The sequence below is a fragment of the Nycticebus coucang genome, chromosome 9, assembly GCF_027406575.1.
Source record: "Nycticebus coucang isolate mNycCou1 chromosome 9, mNycCou1.pri, whole genome shotgun sequence".
Lineage (NCBI taxonomy): Eukaryota > Metazoa > Chordata > Mammalia > Primates > Lorisidae > Nycticebus > Nycticebus coucang.
Genome location: NC_069788.1, coordinates 84,445,279 through 84,458,427, shown reverse-complemented (window position 1 = coordinate 84,458,427; position 13,149 = coordinate 84,445,279). Strand labels below are relative to the sequence as shown.

At 39.4% G+C, this 13,149-nt stretch overlaps 1 protein-coding gene and 1 non-coding gene across 3 annotated transcripts in view; both read right to left on the bottom strand.

The window, feature by feature from the left end:
• Positions 1-13,149, bottom strand: part of SETD3 (SET domain containing 3, actin histidine methyltransferase) — a 101,899-nt gene that overhangs the window by 60,006 nt on the left and 28,744 nt on the right. The gene's annotated exons all lie outside the window — the stretch shown is intronic.
• Positions 2,595-2,697, bottom strand: LOC128595063 (U6 spliceosomal RNA). The gene has a single exon (XR_008382752.1). It is a non-coding gene; the product is annotated as a U6 spliceosomal RNA (small nuclear RNA).

The following is a 13,149-nucleotide window of genomic DNA, read 5'->3' as shown; positions in this document are numbered from 1 at the left end:
ATAGCTCACAGCAACCTCAAACTCCTGGGCTCAAGAGATCCTCTTACCTCAGCCTCCCAAGTGGCTGGGACTACAGGAGCCCACCACAACATCCGCCTGATTTTTCTATTTTTAGTAGAGACAGAGTCTCATTTTTCTCAGGCTGGTCTTAGATGCCTGAGTTCAGGTGATCTACCTGCCTCAGACTCCCAGAGTGCTGGAATTACAGACATGAGACACCGCACCTGCCCCTTATGATTTTCTTAATAAGATTTTCTTCTCTCTAGCTTACTTTACTATAAGAGTACAGTATACAATACATATAACATACAACATATGTGTTAATTATTTATATTATCAGTAAGGCTGCTGATAAACAGTAGGCTATTAGTAATCAGGGGGAATCAAAAGTTATATGAATTTTCAACTGCTCAGGAGGTCAGTGCCCCTAACTCCCTCATTCTTCAAGAGTCAGCTGTAAAATATGTTGTTAGACACTGATATGCTTTAGGAGAAAAACCAAGGTAAAAGAAGATATGCCCAGCTTCCTCTTTAAGACACCAGAACCATGGTTCAAGGAATGCTGACAAATGACACACCCTGACACAGACAAGGGCTCTGATGGTCATGGCATAAACCCCATTTACTTTGGCCAAGCCATTCTTTTGAGTCTCACTTTCCTATCTCCTGACAGGGTCAAAAGTAACATATCTGTACTGCAGGATTATTGCAAAGATAAACTATGAAGTGGGAAGTGAATGCACTTTATGAGATCCTAAACAAACATAAATTATTTACATTATAAACACTCCTTCTAGCTTGAGCAAGATAAGTGAGATCCCATCTCTACAAAAAATAGAAAAATTAGCCAGTGTGGTGGCATGTGCCAGCTACTTGGGAGGCTGAGGCAGCAGGATCTCTTGTGCCCAGGAGTTTGAGGCTGCAGTGAGGTATGGATGATGACACTGCACTCTAGCCCAGGGTAACAATAAGATCCTGCCTTAAAAACAAAAACAAACACTTCTCTTCATTTAAACATAAAAATTAAATATCCTCCTCAAACTTCTCAGTAGAAGCATGCCTCCTTCTCTGAATTCCCATGGGTTTTTTTAAAACTGCACCATACTGTATCACTTTTTACTGAATTAATTACATATACCCAGAATGTAAACTTCAGAAGACAGGATTTATTCTGATTAATCTTGTAAACTTTTGGTTCCAAGCAGGTGCCCAAGAGGGTATATGCTGAATGAAAGCTTCAACTAGTGAACAAAAAGGACTCTCATGTGACAGAAAATGAAATCAATTCTTTTGCTCTAAAAGCCAGGAAAAAAACTAATAGATGAAGGTCTATTTTGCCTCTACATAAGAAATGGCTTTCTAACTAAAGTCTTCTAACACTGGCCAGGGCTCCTTTGCAAAATCTGAATTTGAGTAGGTATGACTGTCCTGGAAGAAGAGAGGGCCACCACAGCTGAAAGCTCACAGGTCTCTGTACCCTAGGCCCCACATAGACATCACCTTCATTATTTCCACATAGCCTCGCTAGCAGACATTCATAGCCCCTTCCTCCTGCAAACTGAAGACTCCAATTAAACATGGCCGGATTCTTTCTTCCACAGTGCACTGTGTCCTATTGAAACATTGATGAAACAGTCAAGGTTAGCAAAATGGGTGCAGAAAGGATGGCAGGGGAGAGTCAGAGAATGTGCCAATAAGAAGACTGTTAAAGTATTATACTACATGGGTACTTTTATCGGGATAATCTGTCCAGTAGAAACTTATGAGGTTTGACAATTAAGTTTGCAAATTTATCCTAGCAAAAGTGCTATATACCTCATTGCTGAATATCACCGCAGTCACCTTTGAAATATTCCTCTTGGGAAGCTATGCCCTGACGTTAGTACCTAGTCCACCCTTCAAAGCAATTTTAGAACTCTTTTTCTGGAATGGCCACCAGAGCTGTCAATATATGAGGTCTGACAATTAAGTTCTCAGACTATCCTGGAAAAAGTGCTTGTACTGCTAAGATGAATTTCCATGAAGGTAAAAGAAATGGTCCATCTCAAGTGGGCTGTAAGCCTTAAGGACTTAAATGAAGCAAAAAATATTCAAAACAGTGTACAGGTAGTATCAATCCTAGGTAGAGGTAATATGCAATGCAAATGTAGAAAGCACCTAATCTTCCTCTGCAAATATCCCAAACAAATATCAGCAGCCAAGACTCACCAACACTCAGGCTCTAAAATGCAAATAAATCAGGAAGACTGGACCTGAGCTTGTGTCTAATCAATGCCCCCTTATAAACTAAAGGCAACAGAATATGCTGTGTCCTTGCTTCCTATCTGCAAAGATCCTTTAACCTCACCAACTCTTTTAGGGCAATCACTTCACAATCTCACCGTAAATTCATTCAAGTCTACCTAAAGATAAACTCAATCCACTATTCCACTGGGTATTAAAAATGCAGCAGGGGTGAAAAGTCTCAACTGTGCTGCACATCAGGCTGCTCAGAAGTCCCAGTTCCCCCAAAATTAAAAGTTATATACACATATTAATAATAATTGATGTCCTAGAGGCTCCTTTATGCCTCTTCTTCCTTTTTGTACTTTTTTTTTAATACGGAATGCTTCACGAATTTGCATGTCATCCCTGAGCAGGGGCCATGCTAATCTTCTCTGTATCATTCCAATTTTAGTCTATGTGCTGCCAAAGCAAGCATTCCTTTTTGTACTTTTATCACCATTGTTTTCTTCCTTGAGAGATGAAGGATACAAAGGGTGACCATGGGATGGCTGCAGCCTAAACCATTTAGATTATGAGAAGTTATAAACAACACAGTTCTTCAGGGATGCCAGAGTGTGTGTACACCAGTATCAACCAACCTGAGTGACTGTCATGTGTCTGTTAATTTGGAAGAGTGTTCTCCATAAAGGCACTTATCCAGGGTCACCTCAAAAATATTCCCAGTTCCCTTTTCTATCATACACAATAAAAATTTTTAAGAAAACAAAAAGCAAAGTCTAAAAACTCCTGTCTGTCCCAGAGGGAAGGGAATCTACTCAGCAAATAAAGACCTCAGGGTTTTTGTTTGTTTGTTTTAAGCAGGCTTGAAGAAATAATTTTTTTGAAGCTTCTTTTGTTTATAGATTTCAGTGGATTTTCTGAAAGTTGTATTGATCGGACTTGTGGGAAAGGCCCATGACAAGTAAAGCTGGGAATAGAGCAGGAGAAAGGAGGAATCATAAAAGAGGACGGAGACAGGAAGGAAATGAAGGAAAACCACTCTCTAAAAGGCTTCTGTCTTGACAGGGCCCACTCAGTGGCTTTGGTGAGCTTTCTCCCCGCTAAGCCTGTTTCCCTGCCAGTAACGTGGAGATGATTTCCAGGTCTGGGGTAACAGTGGGGACTAGAAGAGCCTCTGTCAAGGCTCTCAGGCGACCAGCATACAGAGGCTGTCAGTGAATGCCATCTCAGGAGCCAGGTCCTCTCTTTCTGGTCTCTGCTTTGCCTTATTGGTACATAAAATTTTTAACTTCTTGCCGCCTAGACCTAGTATTAGAGGTTTCTTCTGAATCAAATTTGGTTAACTCCATCTCAGATTCTTTTGGGAAGGGGATCTTCTGGACCCCTCCTCACCCTAAGAATAAAAGTGAAGAAAAGTCTTATAGGGCTTAGCACAATAGCAAGCATTGCCATAAATGTTCATTTTTTTTCCGTCTTTGGATAGGCTGCCATCCCTAAGTACTATCACTACAGATTCGATGTAGGTGTTTGCTCCTTCAAGTCTGTTTGCCATATCCATGTGGGAGCTTTGATTACCACATAATACGTAGGTCACAGGTAAGGCAAGAGACTGGAGTCACCAGATGTGCACAGCTGTGCTAGAGGTCAGTTCCTAAGCTGATTAGCAAAGTCAGAAATTTTCCTAAAGGGGCCAAGGACTGCCCCTTGGCGAGGAGGGTGAGGAGATGAGGAAGAAAAGGAGGTAACGGTTCAGCAGAAGGGCTGCCGGCAAGGAGGGTCAGCAGGGCAGGCCAGGAAGAGCAGTGTCACCTGTCCTTAGGGCAGGCTGCAGAGGCCAGGCTCTGAGTTGAGAAACTCACATGTGTCTCACGTGGACACACCACTCAGTGACCTCTACAGTGCCTCCCCCCAGTCCCCAAGACAAGGGGCACACACCACAGACAGGACGCCAGGTACAGCCTCCCCAGCTATAACCATGAACACAAAGAAAAAGTGTTTCATTTCTTGAGTTCCCCCCAAAGCCACTGAATCTACAGCTCGGAAAAAAAAATTAGAAAAATAAAGAACACTAAATTCCCAGAGGGTAAGGTTTCTATCTATGTGAATTGCTACAACATTACACAAAAGAAGTAAATATAGTTAAAAGCACAGATTAGATCTTTTAAAATGACCTATCTATAACCTTTATTTATAAAAATAATCAAAATTAGATGTATGTTTACAATGAGTAATTTACAAAACCAGAAACCTTAAATAAATAAGAACACACTCATATATTTAATACAGATTAATATCAACGTCAGCTATCAGGAGTAAGCAAGGACACAGGCACTGAGACTCTAACAATTATAAAGGCACTGGCAACTCTCCAGTCGATTTCCTACATTCTATTTTTTTCACATTTTTTATATCATTAAAAGCCAAATAGGTAAGGATAACTATGAAAAAAAAAAAATAGAGCACTACCAGCTTTCTCACAGCTTGCGGGAGAAAAGCAAATAGCCTTATCACTTCTCCTAAGGATGAGTATATTCCATCTCTGGTATACAGTGAAACTAAAGAATAGGACAGGAAGGGTGATCCTTCAAGGAGCCAGAAGAAACCGCCAACAGGCTCACAGACTGGCCCTGGCAACCACATGGCCCTTTCAGTCAGCAGGGCCACACCCAACTCTGTTCTGTAAAAATAATAGCTCAAGAGAGGAGATTTTAAGGAAGACTGATTGCTCTGCCCTTAAAACTAGACTATTTCTTTGTCCAAAAATTAAGACTGGACTTGGTGAGCCTATTTGGTTAGAAGCCTAGGCTCTGGGTCTAACAAACCTGCTCTGAAGCCAGCTGTAGGACACAGACATCATAAGCCTCTGGCAGACTGCTGAACATCTCCCATTCCTCCTTTGCAGGTAACTCTAAGGATCACAGCCCTCGGAAGACAGCCAGACATGCACCAGGCAGGGTCACTCTTAACTGAGTTCATCATCCTCATTACAGTGGTGATGGCAGCAAGAGGATCTTCTGCAGCTCTGAGCTGAGCTGCAGCTCTATTCCCACACTATGCTTTCTGTTTGCAGCCACAGGTTTCCTAGGCCATACAAATGAGCCTCTCACAGAACAGTCCCATGGGCACACAATGGAGAACACCACTTACCTAAGCAGAAAGGTCCCCTGGACAATTCAGATGAACAACTCAACAACATTCTTTCCCTTCTATGTCTCATCATCTCTACCCAGTTCCCATGGCCACAGAATGCAAGCACTAAACCAAAATTTATTGCTCATTTATCTCAACACCTCCAGCCTATTACAATGGCTGCCTCATACCTTAACCATCATCTTTGACTCCATTCCTTCCCAACGTCAGCAGGAGATACCATGAAGTTGGCTGAGAACAAAAACGTCATATATGGAACGCATTTGCTTCCAGGGAAAAATTTAAGTGGGAATGAGGTCAGGAGAATATTTGGTACCAAGAAAGCAGTGTCCACGCCCATTCTTTCAACAATGAGGTCAAGTAAACTTTATAACTAAACTGTTGTGCTGTGAATCAATTAATTTTAACAAATTTTTATTAAGTACCTCCACCCATTTAGCTTTATGGTAAATATTACAAAAGACACATACGTTCAAGTCAGGTATCATTATATAAAGAGCCATTTTAAACAATTTTTTATACAAATAAATAATACAGTAATGGATTATTTAACTCATCAAACAAAATAAACATCCATGAGTCCATACTAATATGAACAGCTAAATGAATAAATAAATAAGGAAGAAGGGACAGCTCTTCCTTATAGTAAAATTCCAATAAATACATGTAGAAGATAAACAGAAAATCACACTTGGCAAATACTTTGGTAATAACTACTACAGATAAGCTTAAGGATGGATAGAAAAATTACCAGATGAAAGCACAATGAAAAACTGGACATATACACAGTCTTGAAGTATCTACCAAGTATTCAATGATTATAAAGGAAAAATAGTAACTTCTGGTGGAAAACCCAGTAATAAGATATATTGATTGATGTATCCCCTGAGAAGACTACATCATTTCTGTGGTACTCTTGCCAAAAATGTATCAACTCAGTATAATCATGAGAAAACATCAGACAGATACAAATTGAGTAACTTCTACAAAGTAAATGGCCAATAATACTCTTCAAAAGTGTCAGGGTCCCAAAAGATGAAGAGGACCTGAGAACTGTCCCAGGTTGAGGTGGATGAAGAGATACAAAAACTAAATACAATGCGGGATTCTAGAAAGGAAAAAAACATATTAGTGGAACAACTGGTTAAACCCAAAAAAGATCTGCAGATAGTTAACAGTATCATACCAAGTTAACTTCCTGGTTTAGATCATTGCACTGAGATTGTGTAAGGCATTAGCCTTAGGCAAAGCTGACTAACGTGTACATGGGAGTTCTGTGTACCATTCTGGCAATGTTTTTATAAGTCTAAAATTATTTCAATTTAAAAGTTAAAAAAACTTTGTATCCCCAGAGATACTGGTCCCTATCCCCAGGTATGATAGATACCTCACACTTAAGAGGTGCTCAGGAAATATTACTTGAATTGATTAAATAATTAAGAGGAAACAATGGGTTAGAAACCAAAAAGATAGACAAGTAACTACAGGAAGATCCAAGGTCAGGATGAACTGGCTGGCTTGTTTAGGATGGAAGACTTGACCAGATTTCTAAGAAGGAACCAATGGTGAGAGAAGCTGATGAAGGGCCAACCCTACACCAACTCAGAGTGACAATTTGGGACACAACCTGTGCATGAACTGGGAAGCCCTTTACACAACCTCTGCCTCTCGAGGAAACAAAGTTATATAAATACACATGCATATTTTCCCTTATGGTGTTGCCAGAGTACACATATCTATAAAGAGGTATACATACTGAGTATATCTTTCCATGAGTTTCAGGACATTGGGACTTTAAAGTGCTCGTTCTTAGAGGCCTTATGTATTACCAGATTTCTATATGTAGATGAGAGCGTTACAAAAACACAGGCTAAATACATCTCTGGAAATTCACATCTTGTGCTGTTCTTGTGTGGCTCTGTCAGAAACAAGTAGAACAGTGGGAAATGGGGGAAGCAACTGTTTGTATTTAGCCACAACTGCCACGGGATGCCAAGAACCAAAAGTGACATCTTCCTCTGCCTCTTGGCGGGCCCTATTTTCGGAGACAGGCTGTAGCAACAGTGAGTTGTGAATACGGCTGCTCGTCTCTCCTGCCACTCTAGCCCTGGCTAGGCAGAAGGAGCTGCCTATTCAAGGAAGCCAGCCAATTTAAAATTGCTTTCCTCCGTCCTGAAGCATAAGGCAGGAAAAGAGGGGGCCTGCTGCAATGGTTGCCTGCCTTGAAATAAAATTCATTGTTGGTAACACACAAATGAGTTTCTTATCTCCACACCCTTCCTTGTACCTTGAAATGTGTTAGATCAACACAAAAGAAGAAATCCAAATTAGGTGTGGTTAATCACTTAAATTATGACATCATAGGAAAAACAGTAGTAATTAATTTAATAGAAATACCTCTATTCTGTTAAACCCTAAATACTTGCATTTACTTAAAAAGAATAATATTCAATCTCAACACAGGAAAATATGCATGTCTCTAAGATAATTCCTAATCGTAGGACAAGATGGCATCCCACGTCACAGCACCTTATAACTATTGTTTTAAGGATCTGATTATCAGTTACATGAACAATACATTCATAGGGTCTTATAATTTCTTTTTCATCGATATACATGAAAATATATGGACTACAATCCAACCATGTTTAAGGTAAGTAAAATGTGATAGGATTTGCTTCACATTCACACAACTATACCACTTTAAAGTTGGGTTGCCAAATCTTACTTTGCCACTGATTTCTATCATGAAACTGGTCGTACATTTCCTTGCAAAAATGTGAACTTGAAGCTAAACTTTAGTATGTTCCATTGTGCTCGGAGCATTTTTATAGGTTTAAAAGTCTTCACCAGTTTTAAATGTCAAGTTCTGCCTTCCACCATTAGTTCTCTCTTCCCTGGCCCCCATTTCAAAAATTGACATAAATTTTAGCCCCCTTCATATAAGCCTCCAGCATTTGGCTTGGCCACAATTTCTAAACTTAGCTTCTTGAGTTAGGGTGTTGACATTCCTCAACTATTAAACTGCAGTATAAAATTTCAGCAGTAGGTACTGTATCTTAGTAAAAAGTATGCTCTCAAAATTCCTAGAGTTTGAGGCTTCTGCTTACATATTATCAAGGGTGAACCCCTAAAGGATACAATGTATGTTGAACTCAATATAAAAACTGAATTTTTCAAAAATCCTGAAGTCTAAACCCCTACTACCCAGATGAAGATAACCAGAGGACAAGGAAGACTGTAGATTAAATAAACTGTGTAAAACAACGTAAAAACAGAAGGTAATCTGAACTAACAAGCACCCACATTAAAATGCCCTAGTAGGAAATATGCTGGGAGGAGAGAGCACAAGAAATTATTTCTGTAGTTTTTTTTTTTTTTTTTTTTTTTTGTTGGGGATTCATTGAGGGTACAATAAGCCAGTTTACACTGATAGCAATTGGTAGGCAAAGTCGCTCTTGCAATCATGTCTTGCCCCCATAAAGTGTGACACACACCAAGGCCCCACCCACCTCCCTCCGGCCCTCTTTGTGCTTTTCCTCCCTCCACATAACCTTAATTGTCATTAATTGTCCTCATATCAAAATTGAGTACATAGGATTCATGCTTCTCCATTCTTGTGATGCTTTACTAAGAATAATGTCTTCCACTTCCATCCAGGTTAATACGAAGGATATAAAGTCTCCATTTTTTTTAATAGCTGAATAGTATTCCATGGTATACATACACCACAGCTTGTTAATCCTGGGTTGGTGGGCATTTAGGCTGTTTCCACATTTTGGCGATTGTAAATTGAGCTGCAATAAACAGTCTAGTACAAGTGTCCTTATGGTAAAAGGATTTTTTTTCCTTCTAGGTAGATGCCCAGTAATGGGACTGCAGGATCAAATGGGAGGTCTAGCTTGAGTGCTTTGAGGTTTCTCCATACTTCCTTCCAGAAAGGTTGTACTAGTTTGCAGTCCCACCAGCAGTGTAAAAGTGTTCCCTTCTCTCCACATCCACGCCAGCATCTGCAGTTTTGAGATTTTGTGATGTGGGCCATTCTCACTGGGGTTAGATGATATCTCAGGGTTGTTTTGATTTGCATTTCTCTAATATATAGTGATGATGAACATTTTTTCATATCTTTGTTAGCCATTTGTCTGTCATCTTTAGAGATGGTTCTATTTATGTCTCTTACCCATTGATATATGGGATTGTTGGCTTTTTTCATGTGGATTAATTTGAGTTCTCTATAGATCCTAGTTATCAAGCTTTTGTCTGATTGAAAATATGCAAATATCCTTTCCCATTGTGTAGGTTGTCTCTTTGCTTTGGTTATTGTCTCCTTAGCTGTACAGAAGCTTTTCAGTTTAATGAAGTCCCATTTGTTTATTTTTGTTGTTGTTGCAATTGCCATGGCAGTCTTCTTCATGAAGTCTTTCCCCAAGCCAATATCTTCCAGTGTTTTTCCTATGCTTTCTTGGAGGATTTTTATTGTTTCATGCCTTAAATTATAAGTCCTTTATCTATATTGAATCAATTTTTGTGAGTGGGGAAAGGTGTGGGTCCAGTTTCAGTCTTTTACATGTAGACATCCAGTTCTCCCAACACCATTTATTGAATAGGGAGTCTTTCCCCCAAGGTATGTTCTTGTTTGGTTTATGGAAGATTAGGTGGTTGTAAGATGTTAGTTTCATTTCTTGGTTTTCAATTCGATTCCAAGTGTCTATGTCCCTACTTTTGTGCCAGTACCATACTGTCTTGCCCACTATGGCATTGTAGTACAGACTAAAATCTGGTATGCTGATGCCCCCAGCTTTATTTTTATTACTAAGAACTGCCTTAGCTATACAGGGGTTTTTCTGGTTCCATACAAAATGCAGAATCATTTTTTCCAAATCTTGAAAGTACGATCTTGGTATTTTGATAGGAATGGCATTGAATGGGTAGATTGCTTTGGGAAGCATAGACACTTTAACAATGTTGATTCTTCCCATCCATGAGCATGGTATGTTCTTCCATTTGTTAATATCCTCTGCTATTTCCTTTCTGAGGATTTCATAATTTTCTTTTCTTTTTTTTTTTTTGGTTGTTGGGGATTCATTGAGGGTACAATAAGCCAGGTTACACTGATTACAATTGTTAGGTAAAGTCCCCCTTGCAATCATGTCTTGCCCCCATAAAGTGTGACACACACCAAGGCCCCACCCACCTCCCTCCGGCCCTCTTTCTGCTTTTCCTCCCCTCCCCAATAACCTTAAATGTCATTAATTGTTCTCATATCAAAATTGAGTACATAGGATTCATGCTTCTCCATTCTTGTGATGCTTTACTAAGAATAATGTCTTCCACTTCCATCCAGGTTAACACAAAGGATGTAAAGTCTCCATTTTTTTTAATAGCTGAATAGTATTCCATGGTATACATATACCACAGCTTGTTAATCCATTCCTGGGTTGGTGGGCATTTAGGCTGTTTCCACATTTTGGCGATTGTAAATTGAGCTGCAATAAACAGTCTAGTACAAGTGTCCTTATGATAAAGGATTTTTTTTCCTTCTGGGTAGATGCCCAGTAATGGGACTGCAGGATCAAATGGGAGGTCTAGCTTGAGTGCTTTGAGGTTTCTCCATACTTCCTTCCAGAAAGGTTGTACTAGTTTCCAGTCCCACCAGCAGTGTAAAAGTGTTCCCTTCTCTCCACATCCACGCCAGCATCTGCAGTTTTGAGATTTTGTGATGTGGGCCATTCTCACTGGAGTTAGATGATATCTCAGGGTTGTTTTGATTTGCATTTCTCTAATATATAGAGATGATGAACATTTTTTCATATCTTTGTTAGCCATTTGTCTGTCATCTTTAGAGAAGGTTCTATTCATGTCTCTTGCCCATTGATATATGGGATTGTTGGCTTTTTTCATGTGGATTGAGTTCTCTATAGATCCTAGTTATCAAGCTTTTGTCTGATTGAAAATATGCAAATATCCTTTCCCATTGTGTAGGTTGTCTCTTTGCTTTGGTTGTTGTCTCCTTAGTTGTACAGAAGCTTTTCAGTTTAATGAAGTCCCATTTGTTTATTTTTGTTGTTGTTGCAATTGCCATGGCAGTCTTCATGAAGTCTTTCCCAGGCCAATATCTTCCAGTGTTTTTCCTATGCTTTCTTGAGGATTTTTATTGTTTCACGCCTTAAATTTAAGTCCTTTGTCCATCTTGAATCAATTTTTGTGAGTGGGGAAAGGTGTGGGTCCAGTTTCAGTCTTTTACATGTAGACATCCAGTTCTCCCAACACCATTTATTGAATTAGGGAGTCTTTCCCCCAAGGTATGTTCTTGTTTGGTTTATCGAAGATTAGGTGGTTGTAAGATGTTAGTTTCATTTCTTGGTTTTCAATTCGATTCCAAGTGTCTATGTCTCTATTTTTGTGCCAGTACCATGCTGTCTTGACCACTATGGCTTTGTAGTACAGACTAAAATCCGGTATGCTGATGCCCCCAGCTTTATTTTTATTACTAAGAACTGCCTTAGCTATACGGGGGTTTTTCTGGTTCCATACAAAACACAGAATCATTTTTTCCAAATCTTGAAAGTACGATCTTGGTATTTTGATAGGAATGGCATTGAATAAGTAGATTGCTTTGGGAAGTATAGACATTTTAATAATGTTGATTCTTCCCATCCATGAGCATGGTATGTTCTTCCATTTGTTAATATCCTCTGCCATTTCCTTTCTGAGGAGTTCATAGTTTTCTTTATAGAGGTCCTTCACCTCCTTCGTTAGGTATATTCCTAGGTATTTCATTTTCTTTGAAACTATGGTGAAGGGAGTTGTGTCCTTAATTAGCTTCTCATCTTGACTGTTATTGGTGTATACAAAGGCTACTGACTTGTGGACATTAATTTTATATCCTGAAACATTACTGTATTTTTTGATGACTTCTAGGAGTCCTGTGGTTGAGTCTTTGGGGTTCTCTAAGTATAAGAGCATGTCGTCAGCAAAGAGGGAGAGTTTGACCTCCTCTGCTCCCATTTGGATTCCCTTTATTTCCTTGACTTGCCTAATTGTATTGGCTAGAACTTCCAGCACTATGTTGAATAGTAAAGGTGACAGAGGACAACCTTGTCTGGTTCCAGTTCTAAAAGGAAAAGCTTTCAGTTTTACTCCATCCAGTAAAATATTAGCTGTGGGTTTGTCATAGATAGCTTCAGTTTTAGAAATGTGCCACCTATGCCTATACTCTTCAGTGTTCTAATTAGAAAAGGATGCTGGATTTTATCAAATGCTTTTTCTGCATCTATTGAGAGGATCATGTGATCTTTATTTTTGCCTCTGTTAATATGGTGGATAACGTTTATGGACTTGCATATGTTAAACCAGCTTTGCATCCTGGGATGAAGCCTACTTGATCATGATGAATGACTTTTTTGATGATAAGCTGTAATCTATTGTCTAGGATTGTCCTGAGAATTTTTGCATCTATGTTCATGAGTGAGATTGGTCTGAAATTCTCCTTTTTGGTTGGGTCTTTTCCTGGTTTTGGTATCAGGGTGATGTTTGCTTCATAGAATGTGTTGGGGAAGATTCCTTCTTCCTCAATTTGTTGGAATAATTTCTGCAGTACAGGAATAAGCTCTTCCTTGAAGGTTTGATAGAATTCTGGAGTGAAGCCATCTGGACCAGGGCATTTTTTGGTTGGAAGCTTTTTTATTGTTTCTTTAATCTCAGTGCTTGAAATTAGTCTGTTCAGGAGCTCTATTTCTTCCTGGCTGAGTCTAGGGAGAGGGTGTGATTCCA